Source organism: Mobula birostris, chromosome 20 (genome assembly GCF_030028105.1).
Source record: "Mobula birostris isolate sMobBir1 chromosome 20, sMobBir1.hap1, whole genome shotgun sequence".
In the NCBI taxonomy this organism is placed as follows: domain Eukaryota; kingdom Metazoa; phylum Chordata; class Chondrichthyes; order Myliobatiformes; family Myliobatidae; genus Mobula; species Mobula birostris.
In genome coordinates, this window is record NC_092389.1 from 26,433,592 (window position 1) to 26,451,714 (window position 18,123).

The 18,123-nt window shown below is 43.0% G+C and overlaps 1 long non-coding RNA gene across 1 annotated transcript in view; it reads right to left on the reverse strand.

Annotated features, from left to right (window-relative positions):
- Nucleotides 1-1,159: 1,159 nt before the first annotated feature.
- Nucleotides 1,160-18,123, reverse strand: part of LOC140185528 (uncharacterized) — a 124,023-nt gene continuing 107,059 nt past the window's right edge. The window contains exon 4 of the long non-coding RNA XR_011882641.1: nucleotides 1,160-1,253. This is a non-coding gene — a long non-coding RNA (uncharacterized lncRNA). The remainder of the gene's footprint in view (nucleotides 1,254-18,123) is intronic.

An 18,123-nucleotide genomic window follows, 5' to 3' on the forward strand; every position in this document is an offset into this window, starting at 1 on the left:
CAAATAAGCCACATCATCCATTACATATTGGAAGAGCTGATAGATCAATCAAACAACATTTTTGTTCCTGTTCAATGTATTTATAGATTACAATGTTCAGAGAGGTGTTTTAGACACATACATTTTTGAAAAGCTGGTTCTGAGTCGAGCACAAGAGCTTTTCAGATATTAAGTCTGAAGATGAAATTAATTGGATTAAAGGGACAATGGTAGTGTGGTAACAGAACTGGCCATGAGACACACTTAAGGCAGTAGAGGTGAGTGATTGATCGCCAGATTTTGTTTGGGTGGGGGATGAGTTTCCGACAGTATGCTTTAACATCACTGCACTTAATGTGGAACAAGCTCAAATTTAACAGATGACATGATTAATAAAGATATAGTGATCAATGGAGACGGTGACCAGAGCATTAATACAGAGAAGTGCAAAGTGATTTTGGTCAAAAGAATAAGAATAGGCAATAAAAACCAAATAGCAGAGTCTTACAGGTGTACAATGATGGAGTTTGAATGTATACGGCTCCTCACAGATGCCAAAAGAAGCTGAGAAGGCTTTTGTGATATCCTTGTCCTTATTAATCGAGGAAAAAGTAATGAAGAGATGCTAAATATTGGGCAGGTTGCAGTATAGGATTGTATCAAGCATAAAGGTTGTCAGCTGAAGAGACTGGAACAGTTGGTAAATTGGTTCATTATTGTCACATGTACCAACATATGATCAAAAAACTTTGTTTTACAAGCCGTCCAATTATTACAACATTACAACAATCATTACAACAGTGCATTGATGTAATACAAAGGAAAACCATAACATGATGCAGAATGAAGTTATTCTTAGTCATAGCATTTAGATTTAAGAGTGGGACAATTATAATGGAAATAATGAGTAGATCAGTAGAGAGCAGATTGCAGCAAGTCACCATGCTCCAGCACACAGATGTCGAAGGGCTATCTGATCGAGAGCCACCAGGGATCCCAACTACTATCCAAGTAATTACGCCAGACCTCCTCCAATGTGGCCAGTGCTTCATGATCAGACATCCGGTTAATATGAATCACAATGCAGGTGTGATCATTCATGTACCAGAGTAGTGTGTTGCTTGCAGAAGTTGAGACACTGAGAATTCCGCAGCAAGTGTCTCTCTAAGCCTTTGCCTCACCTACACAGTATGCAGTCAGGAGTAGTGTATGATAGAACACTTGCCTTTGTCCTCTCTGTGATCAAGAGTAAACTGACACAGTCTGGGATTAGCCTAGTAGTTAGCAACATAAATGTGAAGTATTTCAAAATTTAAGGTACAATATCAAGAGCTTCAATGCATGTAACCAAATAAAAGAGAAACACAGTCATTGTAAAGCAAGTTTGTTTACTGCTGTTTTCTGCATTCCATTTTGTCATATTTTATACATTGATACATTTTATACACTATTTTATAACTTCTTACTCTTTCTGTCTCCCATTTTCTCTGTCTCTGTCTCCGTCTGACTCTCTCTTTCTGTCTGTCTCTTTCTCTGTATATCTCTCTGTCTCTAAGTTTCTGTCTCTTTTTCTGTGCATCTCTCTATCTCTATCTGTCCTCTGTCTTTCTGTCTGTCTGTCTCTCTACCTCTCCTTCTGTCTCTCTTTGCCTCACCCTCTCTGTCTTTGTCTCTCCGTATCTGTGTGTCTGTGTGTGTCACTCTGTCTGTCTGTCTCTCCATCTCTCTCTCTGCCTCTGTGTCTCTTGCTGTATTTCTGTCTCTCTTTCTCTGTATATCTCTCTCTTTCTTTGTCTCCCTCTCTAAGTCTCACTGTCTCTCTTTCTATGCATCTTTCTTTGTCTATCTCTCTCTCCATCTGTCTCCCTTTACCTCTCTCACCATCTCTCTGCGTGGCTGTCTCTCTGTTTCTCTCTCTATCTCTTTTTGTCTCTCTCTGTCTCTGATTGTCTCTCTGTCACTTTCTTTCTCTCTCCCTCTGTCTCTCTTTACCTCTCTCTCTCTCTCTGTTTCTGTCGCTGTCTCCGTCTCCCTGCCTCTCTTTCCATCTCTGTCTTTCTGTCTCTCTTTTGGTCTTTCTCTGTTTCTGTCTCTCTGTACCTCGCTGTCTATCTGTGTGTGTGTCTCTCTCTATCTCTCACTCTGTGTGTGTGTGTGTGTGCAACTCTCTCTCTCTGTCTTTCTCCATCTCTATGTGTCTCGATCTCTCCCTCTCCCTCTGTCTGTCTGTCTCTCACTCTCTGTATCTGTCTCTCTGTCACACTCTGTCTCGCTCTTTCTTCCTTCTTCTTACAGGTTCCCTATGTACGCTGAATTGTTTGCAAGCTGTAGGATTCACACCCCTTTAGGAACTGTGCCATCTGTTTTCTTTGTACACCTGGCTGGTCGCATTTAAGTGGCTCAGGCCCTCAATTGCTTACCTGTGGATAAGCACAGAGAGAAAACAAAATCTCTTTGCTTTCATAAGCACTTTGTTCTGGTATTCCAGTATCCAATGTTTTTGAGAGAATGGTGTCAGAAGTGCTGGTTAAAGAAATTATGAAATGTTTCCCTGGACCAACAGTGGCTGAGAGGAGACATCTGGGATCAGCCATGATGAAATGGCGGAGCAGACTCACTGGGTTGAATGGCCTAATTCTACCCCTATGTCTTATGGTCTTATGAAAGAATTTTATAATATAGTATTGGGAGAAGCATAGACAGAAGTGGATAGTCAGAATGTCAAGTACATGCTATGTGCTTAAGGTGAGAGGGGAAAATTTTGAAGGAGTTGTGTGGGGCAAGACAGTAGTGGATGCTGGGAACTGGCTCTCAGGGGTGGTGGTGGAAGTTACCTTGAGAAACCACAGCGGCATTTAAAAGCTGTTAGATACATGAATATGCATGCTGGAGTTTAATTCAGCATCATATTCACTGCAGACATCATGGGCCGAAGTGCCTTTTCCTGTACTATGCTGTTCTATGTTCCTCTTGTACCTAATAAAGTGGCCACTGAGTGTATGTTTGTGGTCTTCTGCTTCTGTAGCCCATCCTCTTGAAGATTTGACATGATGTGCACTCAGAGATGCTCTTCTGCACACCACTGTTGTAATGCATAGTTACTGTATCTGAGTTACTGTTGCCTTCCTGTCAGTTTGAACCAGTCTGGCCATTGTCCTCTGACCTCTCTCATTAACAAGGCGTTTTCAGCCACAGAACTGTCACACTCTGGATGCTTTTAAACTCTAGAGATGGTTGTGCTTGAAAATCCCGGGAGATCAGCAGTTTCTGAGATACTCAAACCACCCCATCTGGCACCAAAAATCATTCCACGGTCAAAGTCACTTAGATCACATTTCTTCTCCCTTCTGATGTTTGGTCTGAACAACAACTGAATCTTTTGACCGTGTCTGCATGCTTTTATGTATTGACTTGCTGCCACATGATTGGCTGATTAGATATTTGCATTAATGAGCAGGTGTGCTGGTGAACCTAATAACGTGGCCACTGAGTTCTATGTGGACCGCATGCCGATTAAGATAGTTGATGGGACATTCATTGAGAGACAGTAAGCTGCGAGATACTGCACCAAATAAAGACATCAGATCCAGAGAAATAACCCATCTGAAGAACGAAGGCAATGAAAAAACAAATTACGCTATTTGTTGAACACAATGTGTAAAGTAAACCACAGAAAATGCAAGCAGACCCACAAGAGCATAAAACTTTCAAATGAAACCTTGGAGAATGCATTCGCTGAATGACAAGCACACAGAATTGAGACAGTTGAACATTACGAGCTCTTCACTCACATTAAAACAATTTACTCAAGTTATGACCTTGAACAGATAATTGCAGTTTTGCAGATTTGAAGGACGTATTTTTCAGATGTCAGATGGCCTCTCAAATCTACGACCGGTCTCGGAAGTGGTTTCTCCATTAAACAAAGTTAGTCCTGGAAAACTGCATGCAGATGTTCAAAGCCCGGATATCAGACACCTGGTAGAAACAAGCTCAAGCAGTGAAGCACAAGACAGAAAGCAGGACAAGGTAGCTTAAATGATGCAGATACCTTGAGCACCAAGCACCATTTCAGCGTGATTTTTGAGCAACATGTGAGCCGTCACTCCTGAGGTTAACACGAGCAAGTCAAGTGCTGCTGACATACAACAAGACTGAAGCTGGCTGAGATGTTCCAAAGAATCATGAAGGTTACAAGGTGGAGTTCACTGAAGTAGACAAGAAAGACTGCGTAGCCTAATATAGAATTTCCATCGTGCAGCAGGTGGGATTACTAACGGTACACCTGGAAGTATTACAGAAAAGATACTAACATGGCTAAAAGATTGGCTGATTGGCTGAAGGCAAAGAGTGGGAATAAAGGGGGCCTTTTCTGGTTGGCTGCCAGTGACTAGCAGTGTTCTGCAGGGGTCAGTGTTGGGACCGCTTCTTTTCACATTATATGTCAATGATTTGGACGATGGAATTGATTGCCTTGTTGCCAAGTTTATGGATGATATGAAGATAGGTGAAGGGGCGGGTAGTGTTGACGAAGCAGAGAGGCTGCAGAAAGACTTCGACAGATTAGGAGAATGGGCAAAGAAGTGGCTGATGGAATACAGTGTCAGGAAGTGTTTTATCATACTTTGGTAGAAAGAACAAAGGTGTAGACCATTTTCTAAATGGGGAGAAAATTCAAAAATCAGAGGTGCAAAGGGACTTAGGAGTTCTCAAGTAGGATTGAGTGTCTTAGGTCTACGCTGGCTGGAGTTTAGAAAAATGAGTGGGGATTTCATTGGATAATGAAAGGCCTAGATAGAATGAATGTGGAGAGGATGTTTCTTATAGTGGGGGAGCCTAGGACCCGAGGGCATGGCCTTAGAATAGAGGTATGTCCCTCTAGAACAAGGATGAAAAGATTAATAGAATTAACACGTCTCACTAACAATGTCTTTTTAAAACTGGGAACCGGACTAAACGAGTTAATTTTAAGTTGTAGAGAAGGTGATGTGGTGGGTGCATCGAACAAAGGGAGTAGTCAGAGGGTGGTGAATCTGTAGTATTCATTGCCACAGAGGCTGTGGAGGCCAAGTCGTTGGGGATATGTAAAATAGATGTTGATAGGTTCTTGATCAGTTAGGGTGTTAAAGGTTATGGGTTGAAAGCAGGAGAATGAGGTTGAGAGGGATAATATATCAGCCATGATGGAACGGTGGAGCAGACTCAATGGGCTGAACGGCCTAATTCTGCTCTTATGTTTCATGGTCTTATGGTGTGGGGCCAAAAGTAGACCATCACATAACTTCCGTGGAGGTGTGAAAGTTTGGCCCCACTAAGGTGGTACTTGTAAATCTGCTGCCTCACATCTCCAGCATCAAACTTCCAATTGTGACCTGCCATATCCTCTGCATGGAGATTGCATGTTCTCCTGCTGATCACAAGAGTTTTACCTGGGTGTTCATCTTGGTTAGCTAAATCGACACCAGAGATTGCTTTGTAACTCCCTGGTGTTCTCTTCCGTCCTCACCAACCACTCTCCTTCTCATGGCACTTTTCCATGCAAAGCTGTCCTTTTATCTTTTCATTTCAGCAGAACGTGGTTTAGTCGTACAAAATTCAATTTGGTACACTTCATTTGGTGTTCACAATGTGATCTCCTGTACATCGGACAAACCAGGCACACCTAGGGTGATTGCCTGGTGCAGTATCTAGGTTCAGTCCATCGGGGTGAACTTGAGCTACCTGCTCCCACGTTGACCTACCTGTCCGTGACCTCCTTCATTGTTATAAATGAGATTAACATAAGCTTGAGGGCAAATTTGATCTTCCATCTGGGCACATTGCAGCCTTTCAGACCCAATATTGAATTCACCAACTTCAGGTAAATCCCTTTCTCTGTCAGAATTGGGTATTTCTACTGTAAGTCATTTATTGATACTGGCTTAGGTTTATTTTCTCCATTAGCACAACCTGGTGTACTTGGGAGTCTTAGATCCTTGCTTTTCAAGACTTGGTGGTCCTTTATTCATATTGTCACCCTTGAACTGCCCCATTGATCAAATGACCTCTACAACTTACCTCTACAGCAACCTTGACATCACCTTTTCAGAAATACACCCTTTGTTCAATGCACCCACCACATCACCTTCTCTACAACTTAAAATTAGCTTGTTTAGTCTGCTTCCCAGTTTTAATAAGGCATCGCTAATGAGACATGTTGATTCTATTACTTTTCACAGATATTGCATAACCCGCTGAATATTTTTTGAATATTCTGTTCTTATTTCAGATTTCCCGTATTTCCAGTTTTTTGATTGTCAGTCAGAAGCTAATTTACACATAGTTGTTGATTGCTTTAAAGAAAGCCCGGGGCTCCCTTGCTGCTGTTTAACAAATGGCTCAGTTGCAACGTTAAGACAATGAAGCTCGAAAATGGTGGTGTTGTGCCAGGATCCATCAGTTGTGTGAGCTCCTGGCAGATATTAGATGCAGGATTTATGTGGCAATTTCTGGCAGAATTGGTGTAAATGCCTTCTCTGTGCTGCATCCAACACATTTAAGAGGAGGTTATTTGAGCCCATGAAGTCCATGCCAAGTCACTGTTGCCAAACCCCCCCCCCCCCCACCACCACTCATTTACACACTCAGGGAAATATACTGCGACCAATTAACCTACCAACCTGCATGTCATCGGGATGTGAAAATGTACAGAATGTACTGAGAGAAGCCCACTTAGTCAAGAGGAGAACTTGCAAACTCCGCATGGACAGCACCAGAGGTAAAGTCTCAACAACACACACAAAATTGAATTGAATTGAATTGACTTTATTTCTTACATCCTTCACATACATGAGGAATAAAAATCTTTATGTCATGTCTCCGTCTGAACGTGCAAGGAGCTCAGCAAGGAGGGATGTAAACAGTTGATATTTTGGGCCAAGACCCTTTCTCAGGACTGGAGAGGAAGATGGCAGAAGCCAGAGTAAGAAGGTAAGGGAAGGGGAGGTGGACAAGCTGGCAGGTGATCGGTGAGACCAGGTGAGGGGGAAGGTTCATGGGTGGGTATTGGGATGAGGTTGAGAAGCTGGGCGGTGAAAGGGGATGTGAGGCAGTCCATCTACTAGCTGTGCCACTGTGGACACCAAATTGCATTTTTAACATCCAACAAGCATCATTAAACCCAATTTTGTGCCCTACATATTTCAATACTTTTTGTGGATGAACTGAAGTGCTTGACAAAGTAGCCCCCCAATTATTGAATCTGACTGTTTAAGGTTGTTCAAAAAGATTACAGATGCCCAGTAGAGGGTGCTATGCTGTAATTTCCAATACAGCTGCCCAGGGAAAGACTGTGTACATGTAATTAACAATTGGTCTTGGGGTTTTACTGCTGTTGGGGGAGATCTGGCTGGGAAAATAACTGCTTGCTGACAACACTTGCTGCTATTAATGTGCAAATCACTTAGCAGGGTTAGACATTGAAGAAGGAGACACTGATTGGCAAATCGGAATTTATTCCATTCATGCCCTTCCATCGTTTACTTTGCGCATAAAATATCTGAACTTTAGCCTCTTTTTTCTATTTCTAAGAAGTCTGATGGATTTGCATATTAATCGCTTGTTATACTTCCTGCAGGAAGTTAAATTTGGTAATTAGCAGAGCAAGTACCTTTTTAATGACATGATAATTGTTAATACAATTGCAGTCAATCTCTTCAGTCTAGAATTGAAATGGTTGTAACTGTGGAACTAAACACAAGGCATTCTGCAGATGCTGAAAATCCAGAATTATGGAATTAAATATGTTCAGCTGAAGAATTGCTTCCTAAGATCTATGAAAAAGACACAGCTGAGAAATTGGATGTGTAGCTCTTTTCGGCATTAGGTGATCCAAACTTGTTTTCACCAAGAGCAAATGGCTCTGTTAATCATTTGTGGGTGAAATAAATATGATTTCACCAGAGAAGGTTCAACAGAAATTCAGCCTGGGATAGAGTATTTCAGTTCTGAGGAGACACTGGATAGTAAACAGAAGAGATTCTGCAGATGCTGGAAACCAGGGCAACACACACAAAATGCTGGAGGAACTCAGCAGATCAGGCACCATCTATAAAAATGAATAAACAGTCAATGAATCAGTCTGAGATCCTTCACCAGGACTCGAAAGGAAGAGGGAAGAAGTCAGAATAAGAAGGTGGGGGGAGAGGGAGAAGGACAAGCTAGAAGGCGATAGGTGAAGTCAGGTGTGTTGGTGGAGTGGGGGTGAAGTAAGAAGCTGAGGGGTGATAGGTGAAAAAGGCAAAGGGCTAGTGAAGAAGGAATCTGATAGGAGAAGAGATTGAATAATGGAAGAAAGGGGAGGAGGAGAGGAGAGGCACCGGGGGGAGGTAACAGCAGGTGAGGAGAAGAGGTAAGGGGCCAGAGTGGGTCAATGAAGAAGGGTGAAGTGGGAGGGGAATAATTACCAGAAATTGAAGCAATCAATGTTCATGCCATCGGTTTGGAGGCTACCCAGATGGAATATGAGTTTTTGCTCCTCCAGCCTGAGAGTGGCCTCATAGTGGCAGAAGAGGAGCCCATGGCCTGACATGAGTAGCTGGTCAGGGTGTCGTAATAGCTGGCCAGCGGTTCAAAGAAGGCAAGTTGGGCCGGGCTGTCAGGCCAAGGGATTCAAATTGGACCATTGGGCCGCTGGAGGTGCCAGATTAGGTTCGGATGCCAATTGTGGTCTGCTTTTTGTGGATAGACTGAAGTGCTTGACAAAGCGGTCCCCCAATCTGCATCGGGTCTCACCAATGTAGATGAAGGTGGAGAGTGGTGGGGAGGAAAATATGTGCTAGGTGACAGGGTCCTGTTGAAGATTGTGGAAATTACAGAGAATGATATGTTGGGCACTTAGACTCATGGGATGATAGGTGAAGACAAGAGGAACTCTATCCTGTTAAGGTGGTAGGAACATGGGGTGAGCATGGACAGCATCAATGGTGGAAGAGACCCCTTTCTTTGAATAAGGAGAGAATAGATGCGGTGGAGACGAAGGAATGGAGAAAAAGGAAACACCCGTTGGTGGGGCTTATCACCAACAATGATGAGACGGCCTACAGAGAGGAATTGGAAGAACTTGAAGCATGGTCAGCAAATAACACTGGACAACGATGTTTTTTTAAATGTGTTGCTTCCCTTTTGGTGGTTATGATAGACCATTTGAACTGAACACAAATATAACATCAGACTACTTGTATCACATAGGACTGTGGAGAAACAAGAAATTAAATTCTGTTGAATATAATGTGTTTATTTGCTGACAGTTTGTGATAGTTCAACTAAGTTAAAAATGTTATGTTGCTGATTTTTGTTTGTACTCAGTGTCTGGGGCTTCTTGCTTAAGTGTCCAATAATAATCAGCCAGCATTGCTGGATTCCAGTTGCCCTGATATTGTTTCTCCTGACCGCAATTTCCTGGTGAAACCTTTCACCATGCTTGTCACTGACAGCACCAAGATTTGCAGGGAAGAAGTCTAAATAGGAATGCAGAAAATTAATTTTTAGCGACATGTTGTACATAGTTTGGTGCTCTGTAGTTGCCAAGAAAATTTTCAGCAATATCCTTGAATTCCTTCCGTGTGATTTTGGTATCAGTTATTCTGGGGAAACACCTGTCTCAAATATCAAAATCCTTCAAGGAAATCTTTGAGCCTGATGACAGCAGATTCCATCCTTGCAATCTTGAACCCATTAATTCTGCTTTTGCCTTTGACAAACCCAAGTCTCTGACCAGGTCATTTAACTCAGACTGGGTTATTAGATGAGGCTCACTCGACATGAAGGATTCACAATCTGTATCAATATCAGTGTCGTTTTCCATTCCTAACTCATGCATCATGGCATCTTCACCTGTCTCCTCTAGACTCCATGTCTCTGGTGGCTTTGGTACTGGAAGACTATTGTTATGTGACACAGGTCTCATGGCTGAAGGGAGATTGGGGTATTCAATGGATTTCCTGTTTAGCAGAGAAACCAGACACACTGGTCAGACAGAAGTTGCAGTCTGTCACATAATCCTTCTGCTCTCACCATATCATCGGGACAGCGAATGACATTGACTTCTGACCCCTGAGCCAAGCGCTAAGATCGGCTGCATATGTTCTGCAATGAATGTGAGGAGCCCAGGCTTTGTCTTGGTCGCCAATTTTACACCCAAAGTAGAGCTCATAGGCTTTCTTAATAAGTGGAGTCGTGCTCTGCCTTTGAGATTTAAGTGTATACTCGCCACAAATATAACAGGAAGTATCGCAGCTGTTGCAACATTGGTGAGACATTTTGCTGTCATAAATACTCCTGAAAATACAATTACTTTATTATAATGAGTACGTGCAATATGCTATGTGAAAAGAGCATGTGTATCAACATGGTTGCAAACCGATCTACACGTAAACGCAATGCATAGAACGGTGTGTGCGTGATGCTTTTGTAGCCTTTCTAAATCCTGTCCTGTCATGCAGCATCCACCCTGCCTAAGCATGCCCAGCCACGTCTGGGCAAGATAGAAAACTTTTCAGCTTACATTATGGGCAACATTTTAATTTACTTGAATTTTGAATTGAAATAACAAAAATAGGTGATTTTTTAAAAATGGTGTGCGATGGTTACACACAAGAAGATGGTTATCAACTTCTGGAGAACTCACAGCACTCACACCCTCCTTTACATCAATGGCACAGCAGTGGAAATTGTGGGCTGTTTTAAACTCTGGGAGTGCACATCACACACAACCTCTCATGGTCCCAGAACATATCCTACACAGTCAAGAAATCTCACCAATACCTCTGCTTTCTGAGGAGGCTGAAGATAACTGGACTTTGCACATCTATACTCACGTCATTCTATAGATGCACAGTACAGAGCATCTGAACAAACTGCATTACTGCTCGGTACGGAAACTGTGCTGCGGCTGACAGAAAGGCTCGACAACGGGTGGTTAAACTGCCCAATGCATCACCAGTGCCAGCCTACCTGTCATCAAGGACGTATATACAGAAAGGTGCTGGAAAAGGGCCAGTAACATCAAGAAGTATCCCATACACATTGCTCATGGACTGTTTGTCCCACTCTAAGAATGTTTTAGCCACAGCAGAGGTGCATAAGACCAATCGGCATAAGTTTACAGTAAGGGGTCGGGGATTTAGAGAGAATCTGAGGAAGAAATCTTTAAGCCCAATGGTAATTGGGATCCGGAATGCCCTGCTGAAAGGGTGGTGAATGCAACCACTCTCACGGCATTTAAAAATGAGCACTTGAATCCTTTAGACACAGAAGGCCAAGTGCTAAAATAGGATTAGTAGAAATGGTCAAGGTGGACTTGGTGGGCCACAGGGCTCGTTCTTGTGATGTATGCTTATGACTATGAGATTGTGCCAACTGCAAAATAGGACAAAGCACTTTAGACCATGATTTGTGCCAGCTAGTCTGATGTCAGGTGTGTCTCCTGGTTTCAGCTGTGGATTTAGTAAGTTCCAGCCACACCCCACTCAGTGAACACCCTGGAATACACTAGCCTATGTACTTGGTTCGGTGGCGGGGTGGAGATACGTCTTGACCAAAGGAGGTGTAAGGCGCTTCTTCTCTCCGCTTGCCTGCAGGTCACCCTAGGGTGAGGTAGCACCTGCTTAGCCCCCTGATCAAGGTCACATGAGGCCATGGGAACAGGTGGTGGATGGTCGTATGTAGGAGCAGCTGGTGCATATCAGAAGTCCTGGTTATGCGACCACTGACACCAGGCGGACAATCTCTGAAGAGAATTGGTAATGGCTGGGATCACCTGTCTTGCAAAGACACTGCCCAGAAGAAGGCAATGGCAAAGCACTTCTGTAGAAACACTTGCCAAGGAACAATCATGGGCATGGAAAGACCATGATGGCATACTTCATATGACACAGCACGTAATCAACGAATGAACGTACTTGACTTACTTAAAATGTAAAGCAATATCTCCGCTGTCTTTGACAAACTGAGTGAACAGTGGCAGCACAGACATTCAAAAGTGCTCAAAAGAACATAAGAAATGGAAGCAGGAGTTCACACCTGATCTTTTACCCTCAGTGCCAATTCCTAGCACTATCCCGCGTAACCTAATTCCCTTAACGCTCAGAGCTCTATCACTCACGATTCTGAGTGAACTCACAAGTTAACCTCTTCAGCCTCTGGAGTAGAGAATTTTCTCCTCATTTTAATCATAAATAGCTTAGCCCTCATTCTTAAGCTGTCCTCCCTGGTCCTAGATTGATCAACCAGAGGAAACATCTTCCTGAATCTAGTCTGTCAAGATGTTTGAGAATTTTATATCTTTCTATATGCTTAAACTGGTCATTTTGGACAACACAGCTAATGAAGAAAGAATACTTAGGTCAATCGTGAGCATCCAGCTTCTAGGCATTAGGATTTTTTTTTTCTGTAGAACTCTGGGAATAAGACCTCAGATGAAGAAATTTAATTCACAGCTACAACAATTCCAATTTCAGACTGAAGAGTTTGACTGCAATTATATTAACAATTATCATGTCATTAAAACAGTACTTATGCCACTAATCACCAAACTTCCTGCAGAAAGCATAACGAGCGATTAATATGAAAATCCTTCAAAGAAATGAGAAGAGGCTAAGATTCAGGTATTTCATGTACATGAATTGAGTAAATTGAGATTTGCCAATCAGGATGGACTTCTTCAATGCCCCGCTGATTGGGGTAATAAAGTGCAAGGCAGGATGTGGAAGCTAACTCCAGGTGGATAGCCAAATTTGGGATTCGGCACAGAAAGGCAGAAGTGCAAAGGTGATGTCCCCAGCAAACTGATCTACAACTTCCGGACAGCCCCAGGAGATTGTACTTTAAAGGACTGATGCTCGCTTTCATTACTTTCATTACTGTGTTATGCTGTTGCTTCTCCCACCATGACTTTACGTGGTGCTACAAATCACTGCTGCTACACCACTGCTACACATCATTTTTAACTTCTTTTGTGATCAATTTGGCAGTGGACCCGATTTTGCTCTCAGGCTACACACACCAAACTCCAGAAACAAGTGGGGTCCCATTTCTAGGCATAAGTTTTAAATTTCTCTTCTTACTTTTGCTCTCTGTCTCTTCTATTTCTCCTGAAAATTTGGTGCCCTTTTTAAACGATTTCTCTATATGTCTGACTCACTCTAGTATATGCTGCTTTCTCCTTTATTGCCGCGCTGTTTATTTCTTACTCTGTAAATCTTATAAATCTATTTGGTCTGTCGTCAGTTGGAATGCATAAAAATTCCAAGCTGTTGCATGTGACAAAATGTTTGACCCAGAGGGTGTGCAATGATGTGGCCCTGTAAGGCACGATTCTGAATTATAGAATCATATAGAATAGAAACAGGCCCTTCTGCCCAGCTGGTACATGCCAACCAAGATGCCCACTCAAGCCTGTCTAATTTGCCTGCATTTTGCTGATAATCTTATAAACTTTTCTGTCCATGTATGTGTCTGACTGTTATTATTGTACCTGCTTCAACCACTTCCTCTGGCAACTGATTCCATATCTATCCCATCTCTGTAAAATAAAGTTGCCCTCAAGTTTCTATTAAATCTCACTTTAAATCAATGCTCTGAGTTCAAGTTCAGAACTCCATTCAAAGTCTTCTCAGAGTAAGACCATCAAATATAGGATCAGTCCATTGACTCTGCTCCTCCAGTTGATCATGGCTGATCCATTTTCCCTCACAACACCATCCTCCTACCTTCTCCCCATAGCCTTTCATGCCCTGACTAATTAAAAAAAACTACTAACATCTGCCTTAAATGCATCCAATGACCTGGTGTGGCAACGAATTCCACAGATTCAACATCCTCTGGCTAAAGAAATTCCTCTTCATCTCCATTCTAAACGGATGTCCCTCTATTCTGAGGCTGTACCCTCTGGTCCTAGACACACCACTGTAGGGAACATCCTCTCCACATCCACTCTACTGAGGTCTTTCAACATTCGACAGGTTTCAATGAGATCCCCCCTCACCACGCGAGACAGAGCTTTCACCGCCGGTGACCACCAGGAACTCAAGAAATGCAGCTACAATCTACGCGAAGTCATCAAGCCAGCAAAACAACATACAGGGACAAGATCCAGACACAACTCTGCACCAACAACACACACAGCTTACGGCAAGGTCTGCACATCATCGTAGACTACAAAACTAAGCGCAGTGGTGCTGCCACCATCGCTGCCTCTCTCCCAGATGAGCTAAATGTTTTTTACGCTCGGTTCGATGTCGCCAACACTGAGCCCCAGAGGAGAGCTGCCGAGGAGACTTGCAGCTCGATCATCTCTGAGGCTGAAGTATGCATGTACACAAGGCTGCGGGACCGGACGGCAGCCCAGGACAGATACTCAGAGTGTGCGCGGCACAACTGACAGGTGTGTTTGCAGGCATTTGTAATCTCTCCCTCTCCCAGTGTAGAGTTCCCTTTTGCTTCAAAACATCCACCATTGTCCCTGGACCTAAAAAGACCAAGGTACCATGTCTGAACGACTGGCGTCCTGTCACACTCACCTCAACAATAAGCAAATGCTTTGAAAGGCTGGCCAAGGACTACATCTGCAGCATACTACCACCCACACTGGATCCCCTACAATTCACCTACCGACACAACCGATCGACAGATGACGCAATAGCTACAACTCTACACATCATCCTTACACATTTGGAGAAGCAGGACGCTTATGTGAGAACGCTGTTCTTGGACTACAGTTCAGCATTCAACACCATAATTCCCTTCAGGCTCAACAAGAAGCTCAGAGACCTTGTCCTTCACTCTGCCTTGTGTAGCTGGATCCTGGACTTCCTGTCAGATCGCCGGCAGGTGGTAAGAGTGGGCTCCCTCACCTCTGCCCCTCTGACCCTCACCACAGGAACCCCCCCAGGGCCGTGTCCTAAGCCCCCTCCTTTACTCTCTGTACACCCATGACTGTGTCACCACCCACAGCTCCAATCTGCTAATTAAATTTGCAGGTGATACTACATTGATTGGCCTTATCTCAAATAATAACAAGGCAGCCGACAGAGAATAAGTCATCATTCTAACACAGTGGTGTCAAGAAAACAACCTCAATGTCGCAAATACAAAGAAGCTGGTTGTGGACTACAGGAGGAACAGAGACAGGCTCACCCCTATTGACAGCTTCAAGTTCCTTGATATACACATCACCAAGGACCTCACTTGGTCTGTACATACCAGCTGTGAGGTGAAAAAAGCACAACAGCACCTCTTCCACCTCAGATGGTTGAAGGAGTTCGGCATGAGTCCCCAGATCCTAAGGACTTTCTACAGGGGCACAATTGAGAGCATCCTGACAGGCTGCATCACTGCCTGGTATGGGAACTGTACTTCTCTCAATCACAGGACCCTGCAAAGAGTGGTGCAGACAGCCCAGCGCATCTGTAGTTGTGAACTTCCTACTATTCAGGACATTTACAGCAACAGGTGCGTAAAAAAAGGCCTGAAGGATCATTGGGGACCTGAGTCACCCCAACCACAAACTGTTCCAACTACTAATATCTGGGAAACAGTACCGCAGCATAAAAGCTAGGACCAACAGGCCCCGGGACACCTTCTTCCACCAGGCCATCAGACTGATTAACTCATGCTGATACATTGTATTTCTATGTTATATTGACTGTTCTGTTGTATATCTTACTGTACATACTATTTATTACAAATTACTATAATTTGCATATTGCACATTCAAATAGAGAGGCAACGTAAAGACTTTTACTCCTCATGTATGTGAAGGATGTAAGAAATAAAGTCAATTCAATTCTTCTAAATTCCAGAAAGTACAGGCCCAGAGCCATCAAACTTTCCTCATATGACAATCCTTTCATTCCTGGAATCATTCTCGTTAATCTCCCTTGAACATTCTCCAATGTCAGCACATCCTTTCTTTAACAAGGGGCCCAAAACGGCTCACATACTCCAACAGAGGGCTCACCAGTGCCTTAGAAAGCTTCAACATCACATCCTTGTTTTCATATTCTAGTCCTCTTAAACATTGCATTTGCCTTCTTCATCACTGACACAACCTGCAAATTAACCTTCAGGGAATCCTGCACGAGGATTCCCAAGTCCCTTTGCACCTCGTATTTTTGAATTTTCTGCCGTTCAGAAAATAGTCTACGCTTTTGTTCCTTCTACCAAAATGCATGACCATACACTTCCTGACACTGTATTCCATCAGCCTCTTCTTTGTCCATTCTCCTGATCTGTCTAAATCATTCTGCAGCCTCCCTGCTTCCTCAATATTACCAGCTTCTCCACCTATCTCCGGATCATCCACAAACTTGGCCACGAAGCCATCAATTCTGTCATCCAATTCATTGACATATAACGTAAAAAGAAGCATTTCCAATACCAATCCCTGTAGAACACTGCTAGTCACTAGCAACCAAACAGAAAATGCTCCCTTTTCCCACTCTTTGCCTTCTGCCAATCAGTTAATCTTCTATTCATGCTAGTATCTTTCCTGTAACACCATTGTTCTTTACCTTGTTAAACAGCTTCATGTGTGGCATCTTGTCAAAAGCCTTCTGAAATTCCATAATATCCACTGATTCTCCTTTGGCTATCCTGTTTTGTAATTTCTCCCAAGAATTCCACCAGATTTATCAGGCAAGATTTTCCCATAAGGAAACCATTCTGACTATTCCCTATTTTATCAAGTGCCTCCAAGTACCCTGAGACCTCATCCTTAACAATCAACTCCAACATCTTCCCAGCTACTGAGGTCAGACCAACTGGCCCATAGTTTCCTTTTCTGCCTCTCTTCCTTCTTGAGTGACATTTGCAATTTTCCAGTCCTCCAGAACTATGCAAGAATTTGGTGATTCTTTGAAGATCATTACTAAAGCCTCCACGATCTCCCCGGCCACATCTTTCAGAACGATGCTGTGTAGTTCATCTGTTCAGGTGACTTATCTATCTTTCGACCTTTCAGCTTCCCAAGCACCCTCTCCCTAGTAATAGCAACTACACTCACTTCTGCCCTGACACTCTCGAACTTCTGGCATATTGCTAATATCTTCCACAGTGAAGATGGATGCTACTTATTTAGTTTGTCTGCCATTTCCTTGTCCTCATTACTACCTTTCCAGCATCATTTTACAGCTGTCCGAAATCTACTCTCACCTCTCTTTTACTCTTTATAATTCCGAAAAAAAAACCCTCTAGTATCCTCTTCGATAGTATTGTCTGGCTTATCTTCATATTTCATATTTTCTATCCTTATGGTTTTTTTAGTTGCCTTCTGTTCATTTTTAAAAGCTTCCAAATCCTATAACTTTCCCACTAATTTCTGCTCTATTATGCACCCTCTCTTTTGCTTTTGTGTTGTTTTTGACTTCCCTTGTCAGCCACTATTGCATCTTCCTGCCTTTAAGAATAATTCTTCTTCTTTGGATTGCATCTGTCCCGCGCCTTCTGAATTCCTCCCAGAAACTCCAGCCAGTCTCTTGCAGGTTGGAAAGTTCAAAGCTCAAAGTAAATTTTATTATCAAAGCACATATATGTCACCATATAAAACCCTGAGATTCATTTTCTTGTGGGCATACTCAGCAAATCTATAGAATAGTAACTATAACAGGATCAATGAAAAATCAACCAGAGCGCAGAAGACAACAAACTGCGCAAATGTAATTATAAATGAATAGCAATAAATAATGAGAACATGAGATAAAGAGTCCTCAAAGTGAGATCAATGGTTGTGGGAACATTTCAATATCAGGGCAAGTGAAGTTGAGTGTAGTTATCCCCTTTTATTCAAGAGCCTGATGGTCGAGGGGTATAACTGTTCTTGAAGTTGGTGGTACGAGTCCAGAAGCTCTTGTACCTTCTATCTGATAGCAGCAGTGAAAAGAGAGCATGACCTGGATGGTGGGGATCTCTGATGATAGAGGCTGCTTTCCTATGACAGCATTTCATGTAGATGTGCTCAATGGTTGGGAGGGCTTTACCCATGATGTACTGGGCCGAATCCGTTACTTTTTGTAGGATTTTCCGATCAAAGGCATCAGTGTTTCCATACCAGACTGTAATGCAACCAGTCAATATACTCTCCGCTACACACTTACAGAAGTTTGTCAA